At 41.7% G+C, this 24537-nt stretch overlaps 1 protein-coding gene across 2 annotated transcripts in view; it reads left to right on the top strand.

The window, feature by feature from the left end:
• RNF17 (ring finger protein 17) overlaps positions 1-24537 on the top strand; it is a 3936714-nt gene that overhangs the window by 801078 nt on the left and 3111099 nt on the right. The gene's annotated exons all lie outside the window — the stretch shown is intronic.

Genomic DNA, 24537 nt, shown 5'->3' with positions numbered 1-24537 from the left:
ACCTATTAGAACACTTCTCATTCCTATAGAATCCTTTTTAAATTTCTCCAAATCTTTTGTGCTTTTAATACCATGATGGGAATGGATCTCATTTCTAAGTTGAAGTATGATTAAAGTTCATGAAATTAGTATTGTTTCGGTCTTTGATGTCAGCCAGAAGTGCTCTTCGCAACACCCGCAGTGTGCTCAGTAATTACTCCTGCAATTTGTAAGGAGTTACATGTATCGGTAACATATCTAAATACGATTGTAGATTATTTTTTGTAAGACCTGTTGCTCCTACTACTGTTGGAACTCTCTGGCTGTCTTTCTTCCACATTGCTCTCTTTTCTGCCTGCAAATCCTGATATTTTTTTTACTTTCTGTCTCTCTCTCTCTCTCTCTCTCTGTATGCAAGACACTGTAATCACTGGGTGTAACAATTTCAAGGATCAGTACTACTTTTGTCTTCTTTTCATGGACCACTATATCTAGTTTTCTCGCATCTATTTTATGAACTGTTGGTAATGGGTGATTCCATGTGATGTAAACTTTATCATTTTCTATGATATTTTGTGGCTCATGTTTCCAGTGTTTTTCAACTACTTCATTATTATAATGTTTGCACAATTCCAATTTTAACAGTCTTGCCACATTATTATGCCTTTCAGTGTGCAGTCCTTCTGCCATTAGTATGTCACAGCCAGCAACAAGGTGTGCAAATGTTTCCAATTCTGTTTTAAAAAACCTACACCTGTCTTTCTCCTGCATGTTCAATGAACTTTGTATACCACCGTGCATGCAGTCTACTATCTTGGGCCACCAATATTAACCCTTCATCTTTTGGTTTGAATTTGCCTCTCCTTAACCATTCCTGCATTCGATCCTAATCAACATGAGGTTGTTCAAAGAGTTTTCTATACTTGCAACTATATTTATGCATTTTCCACATTTCTCGATATCTCATCTGATCCTTCACCATTTATATTTTTCTTTTGTTTTTTGGCACATTCAGTTGCTGCCTGATTTTTATCTACTTGTGGTTTGATTTCCATTCCCACTTGACACCAGTATGCTTCTGCTAGATTAAGCAGGAAAGTCATAGGTTCATAGGTTGATACTAGGCTATCTGCCCTAGGGCATTTATAAGCCTAGCCAGAGTGTGTTTGGCTTTCGCCACCCTTTTAGATTAGTTGACTGTGCCTCTGTATAGTAGGTTACAGAAGATAGCCCTTTTGAGGTTAGTTTACTGCGCCTCTGTCTAGTAGGGACACAGAAGAGATCCCCTCTTGTGGGAGTGGTGACCAGCTGTTCCATAGCATTTGAGTTTATAAATTCTAGGAAGCGTTGGGCGAGGGTGTTGGGGCTTGAGTAGTGCTCCCAGTTTATGTTTGGGTAGTTGAAGTGACCCAATATGATGGTGTTTGGAGAGACCTTCATATTCTCCAGTGTTCTCAGGAAAGCTGAGTGGGGGTCCTGAGTTTGGGAGGGTGGTCTGCAGCAGGCTACAAACTGAAAGGCAGTTTTGCACACTGTTAGTTGCACATGGATGGTCTGTGATGCTTCGTGCAGTGCTTCTAACCTGGAGGTGTGGGTATCTTTGATGAATATGGATACTTTCCCTCCTTTTGTGGTTTGGTCCGAGTTTTGGGGCCGAAAAGCATGGTATGAGGTATAACCTGGTAGTGCTGGGGTGCTCTTGCAAGCCTTGAACCAGAGTTCTGTTACTGCACAGATATCGATATTCTCCATACTGAGGAGAGCCTCGAGTGCGTGCATCTTGAGGTTTAGACTTCTGGCGTTGAGCAGCATTACCCTTAGTTTATTTTTCTTTGTGTTGTGTATGGAGGTGGGTTTGTCTTTTGAGCCTTGCCTAAAAAAGGCACTATGGGGGTGGCAAGAGTCTTAGCCAGTATTCGAAAGCCCAGGGGTGACAGGTGCAAACCGTCGCTAGCGAAGCAACATGGCTTGTCGAGCATGTCATCCTAGGCTGACAGACACTGGAACCCCTTTGAATGACACCAGTACTTTAGCCAATTGTTAAAATTGATCATTTTGTCTTTATACTGTGGCATCATTCTTGGTGAGGGTAAGATGCTACTCAAGGTCAGGTTCATACCAGCCTGGGCTACATAATCAGAGAGCTCCTCTGTCTGTTTTCATGTAGTCCAGGGAGGTACGTCTCAGGTCATTCACACCAGCATGGACAATGACGGAGTAATATTTGTACTTGCTTTGGAGTGACCTGAGTGCTTTGTGTTTTGTGGCAGATCCTGGCACCCGACAGGCAGCTTACAGTGACCTTCTCCTTGTTCAGCCTGGTGAGTGGGACGTCAGTGTGTCTGACAATAGAGTCACCTATTACAAGTGTATTAGGTGTGTTGTTTAGCCTTAAGGGCTGTGACTGTGTGGCACACTGACTTTGTGAACTATGTGATACGTGGGTATTGTTGTGGTGTAGTGGTTGCTTGGATGTCTGCTTTGGAGGTCTCTGCTGCTTGGGCATATTTTTAATTAGAGCCTCTGAGTATGTTTTTGTGTGTTTATGTGTTTGGTCTTCTGTTGCGATAGGTCTATGTGAGACTGGATTTGTGGTGTGTGTGGTTACCTTCTCCGCCTGACTGACTGCGCCAGTATTGGGTTGAGAGAGCTCAGCCTCCAGTTTGGCTATATGGTTGCATCTCTCACATATATTTGAGCTTGTTGGGAGGAGGCAAGGGTGCTCTGTGTACATAAGGCAGTTGTAACATTGCCTCAAGATTCGAAACTAAAAAGCCAAACAAACTAGTGAAAACGAAAAAGCCCAGGGATGACGCCTCCAGCAAAGATACTGCACAGATGCAATGCACACACATTGCCTCAAGATTCCCAGATCCACCAGCTGGACTGGAGAGTAAACCCGAAAGTGACTTTTGGACATGCCAGAATAATATAAGGAACTACTTTTTGACTAATCAAAAAGGACCAATAGGGAGCCAAGTACTTAAAGGGAGTATAAGAGGGTGTAGTGCTTTAGTTTATTAGTGCTTACTTCTAAGATTACTTATACGAGCAACTGCAGGGCTTTAGACTAAAAATAGAGTGCTTACTTTGAGATTTAGAACAGTTCTAAGGGAAAAAGTGAAGAGCAGACTTTGTAGAGCCGGGAATAGTTTAAACCTGTTTAAGCGGCGCTGCCCGATGCTGCGCTATGCGCAAAATCGTGCAAAACCGCACAAATGCGGGTTCTAAAGGAGGGAAACTGAAAGAGCTAGGAATTGACCCAGAGCGGCCAGTAAGCTACTAGTTTCAGGGCTGAGACCACTCCTCCAGGGACAGATAGGCTGCTCAAAGCTCTCCACTTTCACTGGTGAACAGAAAAGCTTCCTCCTATCCAAGTAAGGATATGGGCAACACAGGAAACTGTACCACAGTCCGGAATTCAGCAAAACCTGAAATCTGGACAAATCTAGTTCAGCAAAGGCTAGAAAAGAGATTTTTTTTTCAGGAAACAGCAGAAAAACACACAGAAAACACTGTAAATGCTATAAACAGGCTAGCACACTTTAGTGTGTAGCCTACAACAGTTATACAGTACAAAAACGACTTAAATTGATATAAAAAAGTGCAAAAACTGTAAAAAGCAGAAGGCAAATGCAATTTAAACTTTTTAAAGCACAGATCAGTTAGAAATTCGCTTTTTAGGTGGGAAAAGGCAGTCCGAGCAAAGAAAACAGTGAAAAAAATACTTAAATCTGGAAAAGTCTGTCTTGGGTCTCTCTGTTGCCTGTATCACTCTGCAGGACACCACGAGGAGCTGTGCGGAGTTGTATACAATAACAAACTTTTTAAATCACAGATTCGTCAAATCTTAAATAAGTGCAGAAAATATACTTAAATTAGTTTATGTTCAGTTGATATATGCAGACAAGTCTCAGTAGCCAGCAACTCGATTTAAAATGATGGATTTATTCTCATGTTTCAGAAATTTCATTATATTTTGGGTCTTGTGAGGTAGGCAGATATGTATGCAGTCCCACAATTGCAGATCTATAAATGTAATCAGTTTGAAGGAGGCCCATATCTTCTTTGGATAGGGGAATATATAATGTTGGTATGCACTGATTTTTATAAATTATGTGATGAGCATGAAGCATTCTTGTTTTCCTGTCTAATCTATTGAACACCTTTGGGGGCCAGTCAATCACTCCAAAACTGTAAGTTAGGACAGGAAGAGCAAATTGATTTATAGCTTGAACTTTGTTCCTGGATGGTAAGACTGTTTTCAGGATTAATGCAAGTCTTTTAAAATATTTCTTGCTAAGTATTATTCCCATTTGTTCGTGTTTTATTTTTGATCCTTCATCATTTCCCAAATATTTATGCACTCCCTCTTGCTCAAGTTCTTTTATATCACATTCTTGTCCAAAATGATGTTTTCTTGGTGCTGCAGCTTTCCTGATTTAAAGGTTGCTTTTGCATTTATCAAGACCAAAAGACATTCTTGTATCATCTGAAAAAGATTTGACTACTTGCAGTTGTGGTTTCAATTCTCATCTGATGAGCTATACAGTTTTAAACCATCGACAAAGAGAAGATGAGAAGTTTTTACACTGTGTTGCTTTCTGGGAGCCAAATTATAGCCATGGCCTAATCTGTTAAGCAGACAGCTTAATGGGTTAAGGGCAAGGCAGAGGAACAGCAGTGACAGAGTAACCCTTGAATATCCCCCTTTGGATTTTTATTCCTGAAATAATAATTTGTCCTTTATCATGGGTTTGCCACTGTTTCATGGTCACTATGATGTAGTTTATCAGTGTAGGGTGTATCTTACTTTTTTAAGCACATTTTTATACATGAATGTGAGATACTGTCAAATGTTTTTTTGTAGTCTATCTTCCCCTTTTTAGAGTTCTCCACTATGAGTTTAACAATAAATGATCCTTTGTTCCCTATGACTTTCTATTACCCTTTTGTTCTATTGCCATAATTGAGGTTTCTTCTTAATGAGTATTGTCAGCATCGATTCCAATGTATAGTTTATACATCTTCATAAGGCAAGTTATTGGTGTGTAGGAGCATTGTTTTTCCTGCTGTTAGCCAGCTGATGTCTGTTCGGAGTGCGCATATAAATAGATGTTATGTTGTCCCTATCTCACCTTCCTTTTTGCTGGCTGGGTTCGGAGCCGATCCTCAGCTCCAACTCAGACGTTTTCTAAAGCTCAAGAGCTTCCACTGGCTCAAGGCTAGACCGTGTCCCATCATGCCTAGCGCTAGTTACCCATACCTTGTTTGCCGCTTGAAGCATCGAGATTGCTGGTGACTGGTCCTTCGGAAGAGGACATGTAAGAGGAAGCATGTGGACTCCCCTGAGTCCCTGACATCGGACATGGATTTGGAGGACTCAGAAGAGTCCCCCTCTGAGGATATTTCATTCATGGACATCCTGGAAATCCTCAAGCAGAGGGGTGGCTGGAAGTCCCTTTCCCCTTCTGAAGGCGAGTCCATGTACCTGGACGCATTTGGTTCCCGACCCTCCACCTCTTGGGTGTCTCTGCCCTTCGACCCACTCCTAGGGGTAGTAAGTCGAAAGGCATGCAACTGTCCGGAATCAATATAACCAGTTCTGCAGAGGCCCAATAAGTTCATAACTGCATCAGATGACAAATCTTTCCTGACCAAGGGCGTGCCAGTTGATGCTATGGTGGTGGCGGCGGCCTCTAAAAATAACTGGCAGAGATTTCTACTACTGTCCATCTGCCGAACAGAGAGTCCCGTACGATGGAAAGATACAGGAAGCGTGTCTTTTCTTCAGCAGCCTTTACTTGGGTCTCTGAATTACTTATCCCATTTCACCTGTCTTCAGCGGGATCTCCTGAAAGAGCTAGGAGATACCCTACAGGATCCTACAGCTGCAGGAGCTGCAGAAAGAACTGCTTCTCAGCTTGCGACCTTTTAACTCCTCCATGCGGCTTATTTCCTGTGCAGCCGATGGAGCGAGCAGGGTTGCAGGCACAGGAGTCGCCTTAAGGAGACATTCCTGGATGCGCCTTTGCCATTTTGTGGAGCCCTTCAAATCCTCCTTTACTAACTCCCCTTTTGATGGCTCGTTGTTGTTTGGGCCTAAGGTAAAAGAGACTCTAACTAAGTGCGAGCAGGATGGCAAGACTCTCTCTGCCATGGGAGTACGTTTTTCTGTACCTTCTAGACCTTATCCCAAAGGTCAAAAAGGCAGAAAAATGTGGTTCCGGAAATCCAAGGTAGCTTCGCCTGACACCCGTGGTGATATCCCCCCTGGGGCAGAGGGGGGAATAATAATGGGAGATGCCACCCTCGTGGCAGAGGGGGGTCCACAGAGTCAGGACGACAGATATACTTTCTCTGGTAAGCCCTTCCAGTGCTCTTGAAAGGAGGCCCTCCTGTCCACCTCTGGAGGCAGTCGAGGGGAAGATTGTCACTGTACCCAGAAGCCTGTCAAAATATCACAAAAGACACATGGGTGCAGTCGATAATATCCAGGGGATACAGTATTACTTTCTCCATGCCACCTCTCCCCAGCAAACAAAAATCCATCCCAGATGTGCCATCCAATCTAAGGGAACAAGCAACTCTAGAAGTTCAAATGTTGCTAAGAAAAAGAGTCATCCAAGAAGTCCCCACAGACAAAATTGGGTCTAGAACTTGCTGAAGGTTCTTTTTAGTACCATAGAAAACAAGGGACTGGAGGCCCATTTTGGACCTCAGCAGACTCAAGTCTGTCAAGAAAACAAAGTTCTGGATGGTGATGCTGCAGTCCATATTTCCCTTCCTTAGAAAGGGCAGTTGGATGTGCTCCATCAATCTCCAGGATGCGTAGTACCATATTAAGATGGACAGGCAATAAAGGAGATTTCTACGGTTATGGCTGGGAGACAGTCACTACCAGTTCAGAGCTCTGCCCTTTGGCCTCACCACAGCCCCCAGGGTGTTCACCCAATGCATGGTAGTAGTCACGGCTCATCTGAGGCATCTAGGATTCCGAGTGTTTCCATATCTGGATGACTGGCTCCTTACCGCCACAACCGAGCATCGACTAACCAAGACAAGGGACACCACAATCCACCTCTGTTCCCAGCTAGGCATCACTATAAACTGTGAAAAGTCTGCCTTATTGCCCCATCAACATATTACATTTATAGGAGCAGGTCTAGATACCAAAGACATGATAGCAAAATTGCCTCTGGAGAGGATGTCGACCATTCGACACCAAGTTGCAGTTTTAATCGGGAGGAAAAAGACTCAAGCAAGATTTGTTCTGATAGTTCTGGGCTCGATAGCGGCAGCAGTAATGCTAGATCCCTTGGAGCGCTTCCACATGAGGTTATTGCAGTGGCTCCTGTTTGCTCAGTGGTCCATACAAGATCTTCCCATGTCCCACGAAATTCTCTTCATGGAGACCTGCAAGATGGACCTAAAATGGTAACTTCATTCCACCCAGCTGATAATAGACCATTCGTCCTCCCCCAACCATTGACGCTTCCCAGATAGGGTGGGGGGGCATTATCTGGGACAGATTGTTCATGGGCCTTGGCAAAGACACTAGTACCACTTGCACATAAATGTCCTCAAGATGAGAGCGGTGCTCCTGGCATTGCAAGCATTTCACTGCTCTCTACCCACGGGAATGTTTGCAGTTCAGACGGACAGCATGTTAGTGGTATGGTACATCAGCAAGCAAGGAGGAACCAGATCCTACCCCTTGTATCGAGAGGCTCTAAGGGTATGGCAGTGGGCGATGTCTTCCCAATGCTTTCTGATTGCAATGCACATCCCAGGGAAATCAAGCATGATAGTGGACAAGCTAAGTACGGCTATACTTATGCCTCATGAGTGGTTGCTGAAACAGGACATTGCAAACCAGATTTTCCCCAAGTGAGGCCAGCCTTGCTGCAGTCTTTTTGCCACATCCATCAATGCCAAATGCAGCAGCTATTTCTCCCTAGTCACCCTACCGGGGCAATCACCCAGGGATGCACTTGTTCATGATTGGCCCCAGGGACTTTGCATGACTTTCCCACATTCCCCTCTGATTGCCAAGGTTCTTCAGAAAGCAAAATCGGTGGGTTGCAAGCTAATTCTCATTGCCCCGTACTGGCCTCGTCAAATCTGGTTCCCGTTTCTATGGTGCCATCTTCAGGAGGAGCCTTGGATTCTGGACCCAGTTCTGGATCTGTTGATGCGTCAGTTGGGCACACTCCATCCTTCCTTACAGACCTTCAAGCTGACAATTTGGTTCCTCCGCTTCACAGCTTAGCCAAGCTTCCTGACATTTCCCCAGCAGTACAACATATTCTAATTTCCTCTCACAAATCCTCTACGAGAAAACTGTACAATAGCAAATGGAAACGGTTCTCTTGTTGGGCAGACAAAAATAATATGGATCCTTTTACCTTTTACTACACCTGTTTCAAAGATCTTAGAATTCCTCACTGAAACTTTTAACCAAGGAGCAGCAGCAGTAACTATCCGAGTTCAATTGGCTGCTGTTTCCAACTTTCATGTGAGAGAAATGGGTTCCAACGTTATGTCCTACAGGCTATGCAAAGCTTTTATGAGTAGTGCTATCCTTTTGAGACCCCCGATAAGAGAGGCACTTACTCCTTGGGATCGAAATTTAGTTTTAGCTCCCTGTTTTTTCCTCTGTTCGAATTGACTAGTTCTTGTTCTCTAAAAGTTTTGCCTTGGAAAACGTTTTTCTTGATCGCCATTACCTCAGCTAGGAGGTATCAGAGTTACAAGTTCTTTCCATTCGTTACCCTTATTTAATTTTTCACAATGATAGGGTTTCTCTCAGAACTAACCCCTCCATTCTGCTAAAAGTTTACTAAGTCCATTATTTACATTGCTTTTTGTAACTGTTGTCCGGCATTTTATGTTGGAAAAACGGACCGCAGATTGCGGGACCGTGTTTACCAACACAATTATGCAATAAAAAATAAAAAAACGGACAACGCCCTTTCTAAACATGTACTAGATAATATAGGACATAGTTTTTCCTTCATGGGGATTGATGGTGTGAAGGTAGGGGTTAGGGGGGGTCCCCAACCACTACTCCTTGAATTAAAAGAATTAGAATGGCAGTTATTATTGAATGCCTTTTCTCCACCTGGTCTAAATGACTTGTGTAATATATCTACCATTTTAAAATATAAAAGTTACCTTAGGAATTGATACCACCTTTTTGATTTATTCTTAAAATTATAGGAAATCTTGTATACATGTAAAACAACTTTGTGATAAATCCTTTTTGGGATATTTTGTTTAGGTGGTATTTCCTTTTAAGTGCCTTGTGTGTACACTTAGTCTATTAGTTTGGACGGGTATTGTTTTTCCCACAAAGATATGTTTAAATAGTTTATAAAGGAACCATCCTGCTTCAATTTCTTAAGCATTTGAGTATTTGGGACTGTCCTGTCTCACAATTTAAGTACAGGTACCATGTGGAGGTAACATAAAAATTATGGTTTCCACCAATATTAAAAATACAAAGGATTTCATTAGGGGTATTACCATATGCTTAAACTATATGGTAATAAAATACCCCTTTTTAATATAAATACATACATATATTTTTATTATATATATTTTTTTAAAAACTGTTTTTTTAAAAAATATGTTTAACTTGGAATTGTACAGGAAATGACATCATGTATATGTTATATAAAAGTCATGTGGCGCTTTTTTTGTATTGTCTGAAGAAGCTCTTGGTTTTGGCTAGGAGCGAAAACGTTTTTATTAAAAATACGTTCACCTTCACTTGCGTTGGAGTTTCTTGGTCTGCCTACTCCGTCTGTTTATGCTAAAAGTTTACTAAGAGTTTAATCTGACTCAATCAATAGAACTACCTGTATTCTTCCCGAACCATGGCAACAAGGCCGAGTATAAACTCCACCAACTGGATGTTCATAGACAATTATGTTTTTACTTGCACAGGATGCTGGAATTCAGACGATCTGACCAATTGTTTGTATCCTTTGCAGAAAACATAAAGGGAAGTTCAGTCTCAAAAGTAACTTTATCAAAATGGATTTCTGACACCATTACTTAAATGTATAACTCACAGAAAAAACTGCCAGGAAAAATTTGAGTACACTCAACCAGAGCCTTGTCTACCTCTACTACTTTTCAGGCCAGACTGCCTTTAGACTCTTTTTGTACTGCAGCTACATGGGTTATCCCCCATACCTTCATCACTCATTACAAAGTAGTTGTGGCCTGCTGGAACAGGGCATCCTTTGGTTCCATGGTCCTAAAGCGTCTATTCCATTGAACCACCCAAGGAAATGGTGCTGGGGACGTGGTCCCAACCAACAAGAAAGAGGGCGAGATCAAGGACAACAAACATGGAACGTTATGGTGAGTACATAACCTCTTTTTCGTACTCACTGCTAAATTCTCATGCAGAGATGTTAAAACTTTTTTGCCAGGAGATGGGTACTCCATCTGGGCCTGGGGGTTGTCAAATTAAAGGATTTTGCTATATTTTTTTAATCTTTCTGGCTGTTACTTCATACCATGTACATTTGAGCTTCTTATTCTTTCTGTGCATTTAGCATTTTTATGTTCCAGGGGATATTCATATATATTTCTCCAAAATGTATCCATTTTTTTCTTTTTTTTGGTTGTCCTTCAATTCCTTTTACCTTGTTTCCCAATTCTATATAAAACATTTTTTGGGGTCATCAATTAATTGCTTATTTTGTACTTTTCCTGTTTCTGCCTGTGCTAATATGTTTAGTTTATTTGCAATAATACATGATAAATCTTGATCTGTTGTAGTACTGTGCATTACTTCTTTCATGTCTATCTTTAGGAGTATTTTTGTTGATCTGCTCCCTCTTCTATACTCTTCTAACAGTGATATTTCTTGTCTTAATTGCTTTATGGGTTTTTATATTTGATACTTCCACGATGGCATTCGATTTCTGCCCATCCTTCTCCTTACTACCGTGTTCTTGTGGTAGGACTTTATCTGTTATTAATTTGGCTGCACAGTAATGTATCCTGTTTACTTTTGTTATATCACATGAATCTCTATGGACAGTCCAAACTACTGTTCATTTGTTTTATGAAACTTCTAACATTTGGGGTTTTATTGACCTTCAGCAGTCTATTTCTTTCATTGATCTTAATATATCTATCCATTTCTATTAAATCAAGCAACTCTTCTCTTAGATCATTTTCTTCTAAACTGAGGAGACATTTTTTGCTTGCCATTTCCTTTGGGCATTCTTTAGAAAGTTGCAGAGATTCTTCCTGTTCCACGTGCTCTGCAGTTTCACCCTGTGTCATCCGTTGCTCTTTCAAATGGGAACTCACTGGCCTATCACTCCATGACATTGACTGTGTCAGTTACCACAGTTTCCTGTTCTTTCCCTTGCTTTATAGCTCCAACTTAACCTTTTAAACTTGTTTTCCGTGGGAGGCTGCAAAGTATTTTCACATGTAAACTGATTAGATGCTTCCTGATTCACTGATGTCTCCTTAATGTGGGTGTCCATTGCTCTATCCTGTTGTGTTATCAGAGTTAAACTTTCTACACTAAGTCCTTTAATTTGCAGGTACTTCATAACCTCCGTTTCTGTTTCTTTAACTTCTCTATTACTGATCCTGTTGTACTTTTCCTCTTTGCTTTCTTATTTTTTGTATTGTAAAATGTACCATATCCGGATGTCTTTGCCTGTTTTTCTCTTCAAATATCTTCAGTGCTGCTCTTTTTGCATTGATTAGTTTTGCTTTCTCCTTTTGCATAAATATTTCACCATATTAAATCTTTTTCTTTCCCCAAGTCCATACGTCTTATTCAGGTGTCTCCTTCTCCCCTTGTTTCTTCTTACTTTCGGGACTAGTTGTTCCATCATCCTGTGATATGAATGACCGACCTGTGTTAGACTTTTTACACTGAATCCCTTAGCTTCGCAAATATTCCATAACATTAGCTTCTATTTTTTTTAACTTCTACTTGACTAACCTTCTGTTCTACATTCCCTCTTTGTGATCTTTCTTTTTTTAATTATTATTGTGAAAAACATCCATATTTGGATACCTTTACCTGTATTTATCTTTGAATATCTTTTGACTGACTTTTTTGTGTTGATAATTTGGCTTTCTCCTTTGCATAAGTATCATATCTCTCTTTCTTTCCCATGTCAGTATTTCTTTTATATACCTTTCAAAAATCTCTAGATTTTGTTTTTTATATTTTCCAACTTCCTCAGTTGCTTCTTTTTCTAAATGGCCCAAGGCTTCTTGGTCTATATAATGTTTTTCTTAAATCTGTTGTATTAATGAACACAGTCGTGTATATGAAGCTTCTGACAGTGCAGTATGTTTCTTACCTCTAATATCTCTATTAATGTTTGTGTGCATCTTCTATCTGGAAATTCTGGGCTTCTTGCATAATGGTAACAATACACAATTTCTTTTTTATCCTCAGTAGTCCACTTTATCGTCTTTATGGTTCTTTTTTTTTTTTTTTTTTTTTTTTTTTTTTGTGGATTAGTACTTCCTTCAACAGGGGGGATGATCCTCCCCCTGGGCCTGGCCTCATTGTAGGTATGTTTCCATGTCTTAAGGATTCTACGCTGTCATTATTCTCCATTCCTGGCCCAGTGCACCCACTGGGCTTGGGCACTTGTTTATTCTGGGTCTTGTGCACTTTGCTATCTTTTTTTATTTTTTTAATCTACTACTGTCCATGGTATATTCTATATAAAATATGGTCTATGTATCACTGTCATCTTAGTGAGATCTCTTTTGCTGATTTTTATCATCTCGCCTTTCAGACCCCTCTACATAAGTTATATGATGATTCTGTACTACTTTTTGATATTCTCGACCATTCCCAGAGTAGTTGTCTCTAAATTTTATACCTTTTATATCTGAATATCTCATCTTAAATATCTACATGAGACAGTGTACAAGTTCAGATATTTTAGTCTTTCATAATAACTTAAAATTTCAAATCCATGGATTCCCTTGGTGTATTTCCGCTGTACTCTTTCCAGTTTAGTCATGTTTGTTTTCTTATAAGATTTCCATATTGTTATTCTATACTCAAGTTTGAGTCTTATGTAATTAATAATGACTTCTTCATTTCTGATTCCCTAGAGTTTATCAATCTTTTTAGACAGCCTGTAGTTCTACAGCTTTCATTAATCAGTTGGTTGAATTTTGATTACAAAAACTCCTAGTAGGATCTACCCATATACCCAGGTTCTTAAATGAATCTACAGTTTTCAGTCACTGTGTGTTGTATTAAATATTCACATTTCAATTTATGTCTCCCAAATCTCATGTGCTTGGCTTTTGATGCATTTATCAGCTTATTGTTCTCCCTTGCCCAAATGGTCAATTTAGTTAGGGCATGTCTGCAAAAGAACTTATTTATAACACATGTAATCAGTTTACCCAATTTCTAATCATCTGCGTGTAGAGCAGCACAGATGAAAAATATAGGTCTGAAAGATACAATCTAAACAGGTATGGGCCCAGGAAAGAGCCCTGTGGGATACAGTGACTGTAACCCAAGAATTTCACCTGTCCAGTTGCTGTATGACAATTGCCTTGTCCTATTTGTAAGCATTGCAGCTATCCATCTTATCAAGAGTGCATCAATACCTAGTTGTTCTAATTTATTGATTAGTGTTTTGTATGACCCTGTCAAATTCCAAAGTTAAGTCTGTATAAATTACATCACAGCACAGTTTATTGAGCTGCTGTTATGTTGTTATAGAGCATTGTATTACAGGTGGTAATAGATCTGTTTTCAACATAATGGCTGCTGATGTATGGTTTCAAGTCCCAACTTTTCCAACTCTGACAGTAACTTTAATCTGTTGTGTCTGAGAATAAATTTTAGAATGTACACACAGCTAATCAATTTGTATGTCTTTACTCCTTCCACATATTATGCATCTATAAAATGGTTACCTATTATGCTTAGTATCTTTATATATTTTTTTTTCAAATTTTTCTTGATCTTGTCTCACACTGTGCTTAATTTGTTTGTCCAGCTTGTTTATTTCAGTTCTGAAAGTTGTAGTTTGACCTCTTTTTTTCCTTTTCTTACATTTTTTTCATCTCTAACTGTAATTAGGTGTTTTGTTCTTGTAGAAATATATCCTCCTGACATGTCTAGATCCTGATTTTAAACATATTTTGATTTTTTTCAACTCTATTACTCTTTCAAAACTCTCCACATTTCTTCTGAAGTTTTTTTCCACTGAATGCATCACTTCAGTTAGTTTAACGTAGTTGTTGTTTTTCTTTCGGCTTTTCCCAGTTAGGGGTCGCCACAGCGGAACTCCGGTCCGCTAATGTTTGGCAGTAGATTTTTTACGGGTGCCGAGGTGCCAGCTCGACGCCCAACCTTCAATGAAGGCACACCCATTCTACGCATGTCTTTCAAACGCCACTCAACCGCGGGGAGGACATGCAGACTCCACACAGAAGGCGCTCCAGCCGAGAATTGAACGGGAGAACCTCTTGCTGTGAGGCAACAACGCTACCGCTGCACCACTGCGGCTTGTTAGTTTAACATAGTAACTGTTTTAATTCCGTATAATCTGTTGTTAATCTTCTGTGATTTGCTTTTTATTTCAATATGGCAGAATTATATAGCAACAAATTAACCTTTTATAACCCCATGATCACTACTCATCAGTGGTGGTAAAACTTGACCTGAAGTAACCTTATTTTTCTGTAGCAGCACAGGCTATTATGTTCCATTCCCTTGTCCTTTTTTACAATCTGAAGCAGTTTCTGTTCCTGAGAATATGTTGTGAATAATTTCCATACTAATCTTTTTGAGTCAATGTTATTCCAGTCTGTTTCTGGTAAATTTAAGTTTCTAACCACTGTCATCCTTCCCTTCTGCGTTTCATGCAAGAAATATACGAGTTCCTCTTGGTCATCAGCACTTGACTTTTGTGGTGTATACACTTAGGCAATTGATCTGATGTTGTCCATTTTAATTCTCTCCTCAGCTGTTGGGTTTGGATCTGATCTTGTTGGCCGACTTGATCGTTACTAAGTCTCGTACCAAAAAGTTCTTGAGCTTCTTTTTTACCCATAACGTACCACCCCTTAACATACCTCAGATCTTCTTTGCTGCTTTTCGTGAAAGATGTGGTTGCCATAGCCCTTGAGCTTCATCGTTGAATTCTTTAGACAAGTTCATTTTTTCCTTATACTGTCTTTGTATGTTTGCTTAACTTTGTATGGTTAGTATTTATGTTATTACAATTGTTGGTATATTTTTCTCCTTATTTTCCTCTACACAGTAGAGTACCCTTTATTACCATTGTTGGGAATTGCTATCTACTTTTCTTTTCTATTAAAAACCTTCATGTGTTTTTCTTTTGTTATAGGAATGGCTGAGAAGAGCCCTTCTGGTTTTAAAAAGTGTTCGAAGTGTGGGAACAAGTTGCCTTTTTCAGACGCCCACAATCTCTGTATCTATTGCCTAGGTCCGCAACTCCTTCCGGATGAACTTTAATCCACGTGCATTGTTGGACAGAAAAAAAGTAAATTAATCTTGAAAAGTAGGTTGTCTTCTTCCTTCGGAGAGACTGTCGCAGGGGCTCAATCCTCCAGGCTGAAGTCCAAGGAGTCGAAATCTCCTACTCCTCCTTCCTTGGCTTTATCTTTCGAGCCTTCCAGGAAGAGGACCAAGTCAGATTTGAGGAGTTGTCACACTTCTTCCCACTCTGATCTAAAGAGAAAGAGGTTTTCAGATTCTACATCCTCTGATCCGACTAAGAAACTGTTGGATCCACACTACTCAGGATCCTGTACCTTTGTCTATGACCCGATATTCCCCATCATTTGATCCTGTACATCTAGGCTGCCTTCCCCTTTTCTAGAGAGGCACCATAAAAAATCTCCTTCCCTGGCATTGTCTTGTTCATCTACGAGTTTGACCAAAGATGATGTGGATTGGATGATGAAATTTCTTTCTGCGCAGATTCAGGTGGGTGTGTTATCCGTTCCTATGCATTCGGGTTAGGAATCACATCCGTTGACCACTCCACCATCTCACTTCTTCTCTGATTCCCTTGGTTGCTTCAGAGTCCCTTGATGTCTTCCGTGTCTGTCAGGCTCAGATCAGGGGATAGCTTTATCATCGGATCCAAAGTCGACTCTTGAGTGCCCCAGCTCTGATTTTTTCGGATGCAGAAGACTCTCGGAGCCAGAGCTTCCGTGTTGTACCCGAGAAGTTGGAGTCTACTCAGAAGGTTTTGGAGCTGTCTCTGCACCTTGGTGTTTTGGCACTGGATAGCTCAGCCCTGACTTCCTCCTCAGGGAAATTGCTTTTGATGCGGGGGAGACAGCAGTCCAGAAACCTCTTTTCTCTGCTCCGGGGTCTTGTGTCTGTCCTGGGCAGTCAACCTTCGAGGTTGTGAAGAGGGTATTCTCTGCTTTGACAGGACTGATGGATCCAACCCCTTGTATTACCAATCCATTTCCCAGATGTGTCTGCATTTAGAGCCTCATCATTTGATGCCACTGGGGCAGCCAGCCTGAGAACTCATTCCTCCAGCACGGTATTAAAGTTTCTTCAGAAACCTTCCCGGAACACTCCACCAAAGAGGTCCCTAGGAAGAGGAAGTGTAAGAGGAGGAGGCACCTGCATTCTTTGCAAGAGTCAGCCACTGAGGATACAGACTTCAATAAAGGTGAAAGGTCCCCATGATCACCTCCAGAAGACATCTCAGAGACATCCTTGAGATCCTGAAAGAGAGATGTGACTGGGACTCTCAGCAGTCCTTCACCTGAGGTGTCAGTATTTCTGAAGGCATTTGGATATAGTTCATCTTTCCTCTTGGGTTACTCCGCCTACCAACAAGCTCATTGATTTGGTCTCTCAGCGGGTGTGGAGGGAGCCTGATGCAGTTGAACCAATACCCAGAAGGCCAGATGGGATTCTAGCTCCACCTATGGGGAAGGAAGTTTGGGCTAAAGGGGTGCCCATGGATGCCATGGTCATGGCAGCAGCCACCAAGAAGGAACTTGGTGAACAGAGTTCCTCTTTTCATTCCCCTAATAGAGTCTAGGGGGATGGACAGGTTTGGGAAACATGTTTATGCTTCATTGACCTTTACCCTTAGGTCACTGAATTGTTTGGCACATTTTACTAGGTTGCAAAGGGATTTGATCAAAAAACTCTCACCTTCCCTTTCAGGAACCACTTCTGAAGAGGCCCAAACATCACTCGCTCTCAGTTGGCTACCCTTCAGTCTAGCTCGAATTCATCCATGAGGCTTATTTCGCACCTCAAGGTCAATGTGTTCAGACATTTCAATCAGGAGGCATGCCTGGGTGTGCTTATGTGATTTTGCAGAGCCCTTCAAGTCCTCGTTTGTCGGTCCTCCCTTTGACAGCACATTTGTTTGGCCCCAAAGTGAAGGAGATATTATCCAGGTGTGAGAAGGAGGTGAAAGACCCTCTGTGCAGTGGCAGTATGTTTTTCGACCCCTCAAAGATCCTTTTTGAGGAATTAGTGAGGTGGTCAGAAGATGTGGTTAAGGAAGTCCCAGGGTTCTTTCCAGGACACACATGGAGAAAGGTCCCTTAGGGGCAAAGGAGGGAATTATAATGGATGACGCCCCGTGTCTGAAGAGGCCTGCAAAATCAGAGGTCAAGAGATTCTTTCTCTGACACACCCTAACAGCACTCTTGAAAGGAGACCTGATTATCCACCCCTGGAGGCAATCGGGGATCGGCTAGCCCTGCACTGGAGAACCTGGCTAGACATAAAAGATACTTTGATGCAGAGGATTATTTCCAGGGGCTATATAATACTCTCTTCCCTTCTACCTCGAACTCTACAAAGAATTCACAATGTTCCACCCAGTTATAGGAAAGAAGAAGCAATTCAAATACAAAGGTTGCTAGAAAAAAGAATCATCCAAGAGGTTCCACCAGACCAGATAGAATCTGGAACTTACCCAAGATTCTTTTTGATGCCAAAAATATGGGGAACGGGAGACCAATTATGGATCTCAGCATCTTGAACAAGTCAGTTTGACACGCATAGTTTCTTATGGTCATGGTTCAGTCCATTCCTCCTTTTCTGGGCAAAAATTATTGGATGTGCTCAGTAGACCTTCAGGATGCATACCATCATGTAAAGATAACTAGACAATCCAGACAGTATTTACGCTTCTGGCTGGGAGCCAGTCACTACTAGTTCAGAGCTCTACCCTTTGGCCTCACCACACGCCCCAAGGTGTTTACCAAATGCAAGGCAGTAGTAACAGCTCACTTGAGACTGCAAGAATTCCGGGTATTTCTATATCTAGGTGACTGGCTCATTACCGCCCCGACCAGGAATCTATTAATGAGGACAAGAAATCGGGTACTCCAGATTTTCGGTCATCTTGGAGTAACCATAAATTACGACAAGTCTGACTTAACAACCCTCTCAAAATTTGAATTGTTAGGAGCAGTTTTCGACACAATCAGTGATACCTTCTCTTCCTCTCTCAAGAGTACAAACTATCAGATTACAGGTCAGAAAAATAATTTGTAGTACTAGGATCTCAGCATGCTTGTCCTTAAGGCTCCAGGATCTTTGTCAGTGGCTATAACCTTAGTACCTCTAGCCAGATTCCACATGAAGATTCTTCAGTGGATATTAGCACAGTGGTCTATTCTTCACAAGTACATGTCAGCGCAAACAAGACTCACTCAGGCATACAAGAGAGATCTTGGGTGGTGGATTTAATCAGATCGAATTCTACAAGGCCGTCCATTCATTCTCCCTCAGCCCCAGGCCATAGAGACCATGGACGCTTCCCAGTTGGGGTGGAGGGCACTTTCTGAGGAAAACAGTCCAAGGTATTTGGTGCCCCGAAGAGGCCAATTTGCAAATTAATGTCCTAGAGATGAGAGCAGTGCTGTTTGCTTTGCAGGCCTTCCATAATGTCCTTCCTTCAGGGACAGTTGCTACTCAGAAAGACAATACACCAGTAGTTTAGTACATTGACAAACAAGGGACCAAATCCCTTGTGTCGAGAAGCACTCAGAGTGGGGCAGTGGGGATCTCATCTAACAACTTTTTCATAGCAATGCACATTCTGGAGAAATCTAGTGTGATAGTAGACAGATTGAGCAGGTACGTTCTTCTACCTCACAAGTAGTCTCTCCACAAGAAAGTGACAGATAACAGAAATGATCTTTCATCAATGGGTCCAGCCTTGCTGCGATCGTTTTGCTTCTCCCCTAAATAACAAATGCAGCAGCTACTTTGCTATAATCCCACCACAGGAGGAATCACAGAGGGATTTTTTATTTTATTTTATTTTACATTTGTTAACTTGGGGAGTCCAACTGGGTACAGGTCCATTTTCAGTGGAGGCCCGGGGAGAAAAGCTCCACTTAATGAGAAAACATGAGTATACAAGTATATATACAAGAATACAAACAAGCATACATAAGCAGAGATTAACAATTTCTAGGTAATTACTATATTGAATGATATATATTTGAACAAATTGAGAGTTACTTTTTTTTTTTGCACTAGAAGATGGTTATTAGTTCTGTTCAGAACATAACTTTGGTTAAACAGGTCAACCAGCACTGTAAAGGACATATTGGATAAACAAGTATGCATTGAGAAATGGAAAAAATAGTTGCCCTTATTGACACTTGGTCTCCTGGCCTGCTTTATGCCTACCCACCAATTTCAAAATTTTTTGAGAAAGCTTCCAGGTGGAAGACCAAAATCATCCTCATTGCACCTTACTGGCCTTTACAGATCTGCTTCCCTTTCCTGTGGCCTCATCTACTTTACCAACCTTGGATTCTGGATCTGATTTCAGATCTCCTGTCTCACCCAACAGGCATGACTCAGTCCGTCATCTCAGACCTCAAGCTTATGTATTGGTTTTTCCAGTTTCATTAATAACCAGACCATTTATATGGTCTTCTCCATCTGTCGTATCATTTTATCTTCACATAAAGTGTATTCAAGTAAATGAAAAAGATTTGCTTACTAGGTACAACAAAATTATATCTATCTTTTCTCAGCTCCGATACATAACATAGAATTTTTAGATTTACTGTTTAAAGAAGGGGCTAGCTGATCTACCATTAAAGTTCAATTAGCAGCAGTATCTAATTTTCGTATTGGATTTGAAAGTTCTTCAGTAGCCTCTGCTAAACTGTGCAAAGCATTGTTCAGAGGCAGTTCCACAGCCCCAAGGGTGTTTACCAAGTGTATGGCAGTGGTATCAGCTCACCTGAGATTACTGTGATTCCGAGTCTTTCCATATCTAGACGACTGGCTCCTCACCTCTCCAGCCAGGCATCTCCTGGAGAAGTCCAGGGACTCTCTGCTCCAACTTTGTCAAAGACTGGGCATTTCAGTAAGCACCTCCAGATCTCATCTGCAACCTCTGCAGAGCCTGGAGTTTTTAGGTGCACAGTTGAACACAGTAAGTCAGATAGCCTCTCTTTCTTTACATAATGTGGACACAGTCAAGTTTCAAGTACAGCAAATTCTTGTTCACCCTTCTTCTCCAGCCAGACATGTTCTTTAGGCACTTGGTTCAGTGGCAGTGGCCATGATCTTAGATGTCCTTCTATTCACTGGTTGCAGTATTCCTTACAATTGGGATTCCCTGCCTTGGGTAGCCCATTGTCCGGCTAGTACTCAAAAGCTTACTGTTGTGTTGCTTTAAGGTATGCCATGTGTCACCCATATCTTCCTCACATAGCGTAGGACGCAAGGGTGATGTCCAGACATAACATCCTCATAACTGCTTAGTTCGAACCTATCTTTCCCTCGTCAGTTTGAATGCCTACGTCAAATTTGCTGGTTCTGAACTGTTGCCGAAAAGTACCCTGTTGTGGTTTTGTTTTTTCTTGGTTTTTCATTGCTTTTAGGTTTCATGTCATCCAAGAAGGGTAAATACCAGTGTGGGAGACAGATTCCCCATAAATACCATCACAGTAACGGTTTATTTTGCCTAGGCTCCTCTCACAACTATTCAAACTGTTCTGTTTGTCAGGCTTTCATACTGAACACCCTGCAATAGTAGGCTTTCTTGTCTCACTTTGTATCTGGAGAGTCAGTGACTTAAACTTCTCGCTAAGGATACCATAGAAGGGACTTCCTGCCATGAGGTTCAGCCATTAGAGAAGAAGAAGATTAAAAATTAAGACCAAAATATTCCTTTATCCAGCCTCCACTGGGCCTTTCTCCTGAGGTTAGTGAGAACCCGGAAGTTTGCCTGGCTTTGTTGTCAGATTCCTCTGCTGCAACCAGGTTGGAGGCTGATGGGGATCTGGCTTTCAGCATGTCTGATGAGGCTCTGCAAGCATTCATTTCAGATGTTCAGGGGAATCACAGTTGATTATTTCAGAGGGGCCTAGGGGTGTTCAGCAGATTTTAGTTAGGGAAGAAGTTCCGGCTACTGTTATTAAATGTCATCCTGGGTCAGAGCCTTTCAAGTTTTATAAGACGGATGTTACTTTAAAGAAGAAACAAAAACTAAACGTGTTTCTCCTGCTCTTAAGGATACACAGAGTAAGTGCAGGCCTGTACTCAGGGTTTGTTTAATGCTTTGATGGCCTTAAAACCTCCTCAGAGGGTTTCTGTTCCTACTTCTCCTTGGGCCTCTACTCCCCTTAAAAGCCCCAGGGAGCAGGATTCCTCTGAGGAGGAGTCGGATTCTGATGAGGAATCCCTTGCTTACTCTTCCCAAATTCCTTCTCCTTCAGAATGTGGGTCAAAGGAAGAGGAATCTAATAGTCCTAATACGCCCTTTGAAGAAATTTCTTTTCAGGGCACAATCTCCAGGATGATGGAATTTTTTTAAATGGGATTGTGCTCTGGTCTCTCTAATCCATAGGAGAGTACTATGTGTTGCTGCAAATGCAATCTCCGAAACCTTCTGCTGTTACTCCTGTTTTGGCTGCTTTGTTGGATACTTTTTTCAATGCATCTAAAGCTTGTAATTCTCTGCCCCCTGCTCTCAAGAAGCCTGATAGGTTTTATATAGTGTGGCTGAGGATTTTAACTTTTTGTACAAATGTCCTGCTGTTGACCTGTCATTTGTGTCTGTAGCCTCTGACAAGCCCTCTCAGTTGCTTTCTTCACCCAAGTTACTGCTTTCTGATAAAGACAGCAGAGCCATGAAAAGGCTAGGTAAGAAGGTTTACATCTCAGGTACTCTGGCTTTTAGGGCTATTAGTTGTTAGACCTGTATATCCAGGTATGTTTTGGGTATCCTTTCTCAGGCTTGTCAGCTTATTTCTGATCTCCCAGACTCTGTGGGTAAAACTGCTGCTCTTTCCTTGTTAGGTACTTCCCATCAAGTGGTTCATCATTCCACCAGGTGTAGTTATGATACAGCAGATGCCTCTTCTAGGGCTGCTGCTTTTGGTTCAGTTATAAGAAGGTATACATGGCTTCGGCTTCAACCTTTACCTGATGATATCAAGGCTAAGTTGATGGATGCTCCTCTTGATAATAAACATTTGTTTGGAAAAGCTGCTGCTGGTTTAAGTCCCTTCAGGATAAGGGGAAGGCCTTACAGGAACTCAAACATGTATTTGTCTCTCATGTGCCTACATTTCAGAGAAACTAGCCCAGTAAGCCAGCCTTTGTTCGCAGGCAGTGTCACCTGCCTACTAAGGGCAAAAAGAGTGTCAGGTGGGCTCCTCCTGTTAAGGCTACTCAGACTTCAGGGTCTCAAGTCTTCATTTCCTTATAAAGCAGGTGCTATATGATTATCTATCTCTTTCAATCCACATTCCTCTTTCTCTTCACCTTTCTCTATCTCTCTCCCTATTTGGCTTCAGATTACTCAGGTTTCCTGGGTTCTATCATTTTAGTCGCAAGGGGAATTTCATGGTGTGTAAAGCCCATCCCTCTTTTATGGGCATTCCTGAGCCTTCTCAAGAAAAACTCCTTTTTTTCCCAGAGGTACTTTGTGACCTCTTGACTCAGGGTACTGTTCAAGAGGTGCTTGTGTCCCAAAGAGGAAGGGGGCTTTACTCCAGAATGTTTCTAGTACCCAGAAAAGAGGGTACTTGGAGATCACTTCTAGATCTCTCTCATTCAAAACAGTTTTTTGAAGGTGCCAACCTTTCGAATGTTGTCCCTTCAGACTCTGTTTCCTTTTTTACTCCCTCAGGCCTGTGTGGTGTGTCTGGATCTCAAGGATGGTTATCTCCATATTCCAGTCCATCCCCTTTTCAGAAAGTTTTTGCGTTTTTCTGTTGCTTCCTGGTATCTTCAGTTCTTTGCCCGTTGGCCTTTCTACTGCTCCAAGAATATTCTCCAAATGCCTAACTGGTGTGATGGCTTTTTTGCAGGCTTCAGGGGATCCAAGTATTTCCTTACTTGGATGATCTGCTGATTCAGACATCCTCTTCAGATATCCTTTTGAAAAATCTTCATTTTGCCATTTCCCTTCTTCAGAGCCTGGGGTTCGCAGTAAACTTCAAAAATTCTTCTCTGACTCTCTCAGGATCTTGTCTTTCTGGGTTGCAGATCAGTGCCTCCTCCTAAGGCTTTAACTCTCGTTTCCTTCTTTCAAACTCTTCTTCTCGCCGCCATTACAGCCAGGGAGTTTGAGAGTTCTGGATTTCATGGCATCCGCCATTCCTCTCCAAACTCTGGCCAAACTTCATATGAGAAAATTTCATTGGTTTCTGAAGTCAGTTTGGCTTTAATATGAACATCCTCTAGACTCTGTAGTTCCCGTTCTTCCTTGTCTGAAGTAACTTTACTGGTGGATTCAGCAGTTGTCTCTAAATCTAGGGCTGCCTTTTCATCCCTCTCTTCCCCCTCAGAAACTGTTCACATATACTTCAGATGTGGGATGCAGAGAAACTTTTGGCTTTCTAAAGGTACAGGGGGAGTGGTCGCCTCTTGAGCAGAAGGAGCACATCAGTGTCAAATCGATAAGAGTTCTTCTGCTGGCTCTTAAGGCTTTTCATCCTCTCTTCTCTCCAGGGCCTCTCAAGGTATTCACAGACAATACTGCAGTGAAGTGGTATGTAAACAAACAGGGAAGAACAAGATTTTACCTTCTTTACTGGTTGGCACTCCTGGTTTGGGATCTTGCTGCCCAGAATCAAGTGACTCTTCAGGCAGTTTACATTCCTTCAGTTCAAAACGTTGTGGCAGACACTCTGAGCAGGTCCTTAGCTCAATCCCAGGGATTTGTGTCTGGACCTTGTCCTCCAGTGGTATACTCCTCAAGTAGGTTCTATTTGCCTACTGTCTGAACAGACAACTTCCTCTATTTTGTGCCTGAGTCCCAGATGATCTGGTATGAAAGGTAGACGCTTTCTCTCTTTCTTGAATTGGGATATTTCTTTATGCATTTCCTCCCCTTCCTCTCATGCCCAAAGTCTTAATCAAAATTCAAGACAAAGCTCCCATAATCTTGTTGGGGACTCCCTTTTGACCTTGACAACATTGATTCCTCCTCCTTCTGCATTTAGCCAAGGGCTGTCATCACAAGTTACCTCCCAGGGTGGTCCTACTTGCACAAGACAAGGGATCTCTCATCCATCCCC

Source organism: Protopterus annectens, chromosome 5.part1, assembly GCF_019279795.1.
Source record: "Protopterus annectens isolate FY-2018-M chromosome 5.part1, PAN1.0, whole genome shotgun sequence".
Lineage (NCBI taxonomy): Eukaryota > Metazoa > Chordata > Ceratodontiformes > Protopteridae > Protopterus > Protopterus annectens.
Note: the sequence above shows the minus strand (reverse complement) of the source record. Positions and strands in the feature narration are given on the sequence as shown.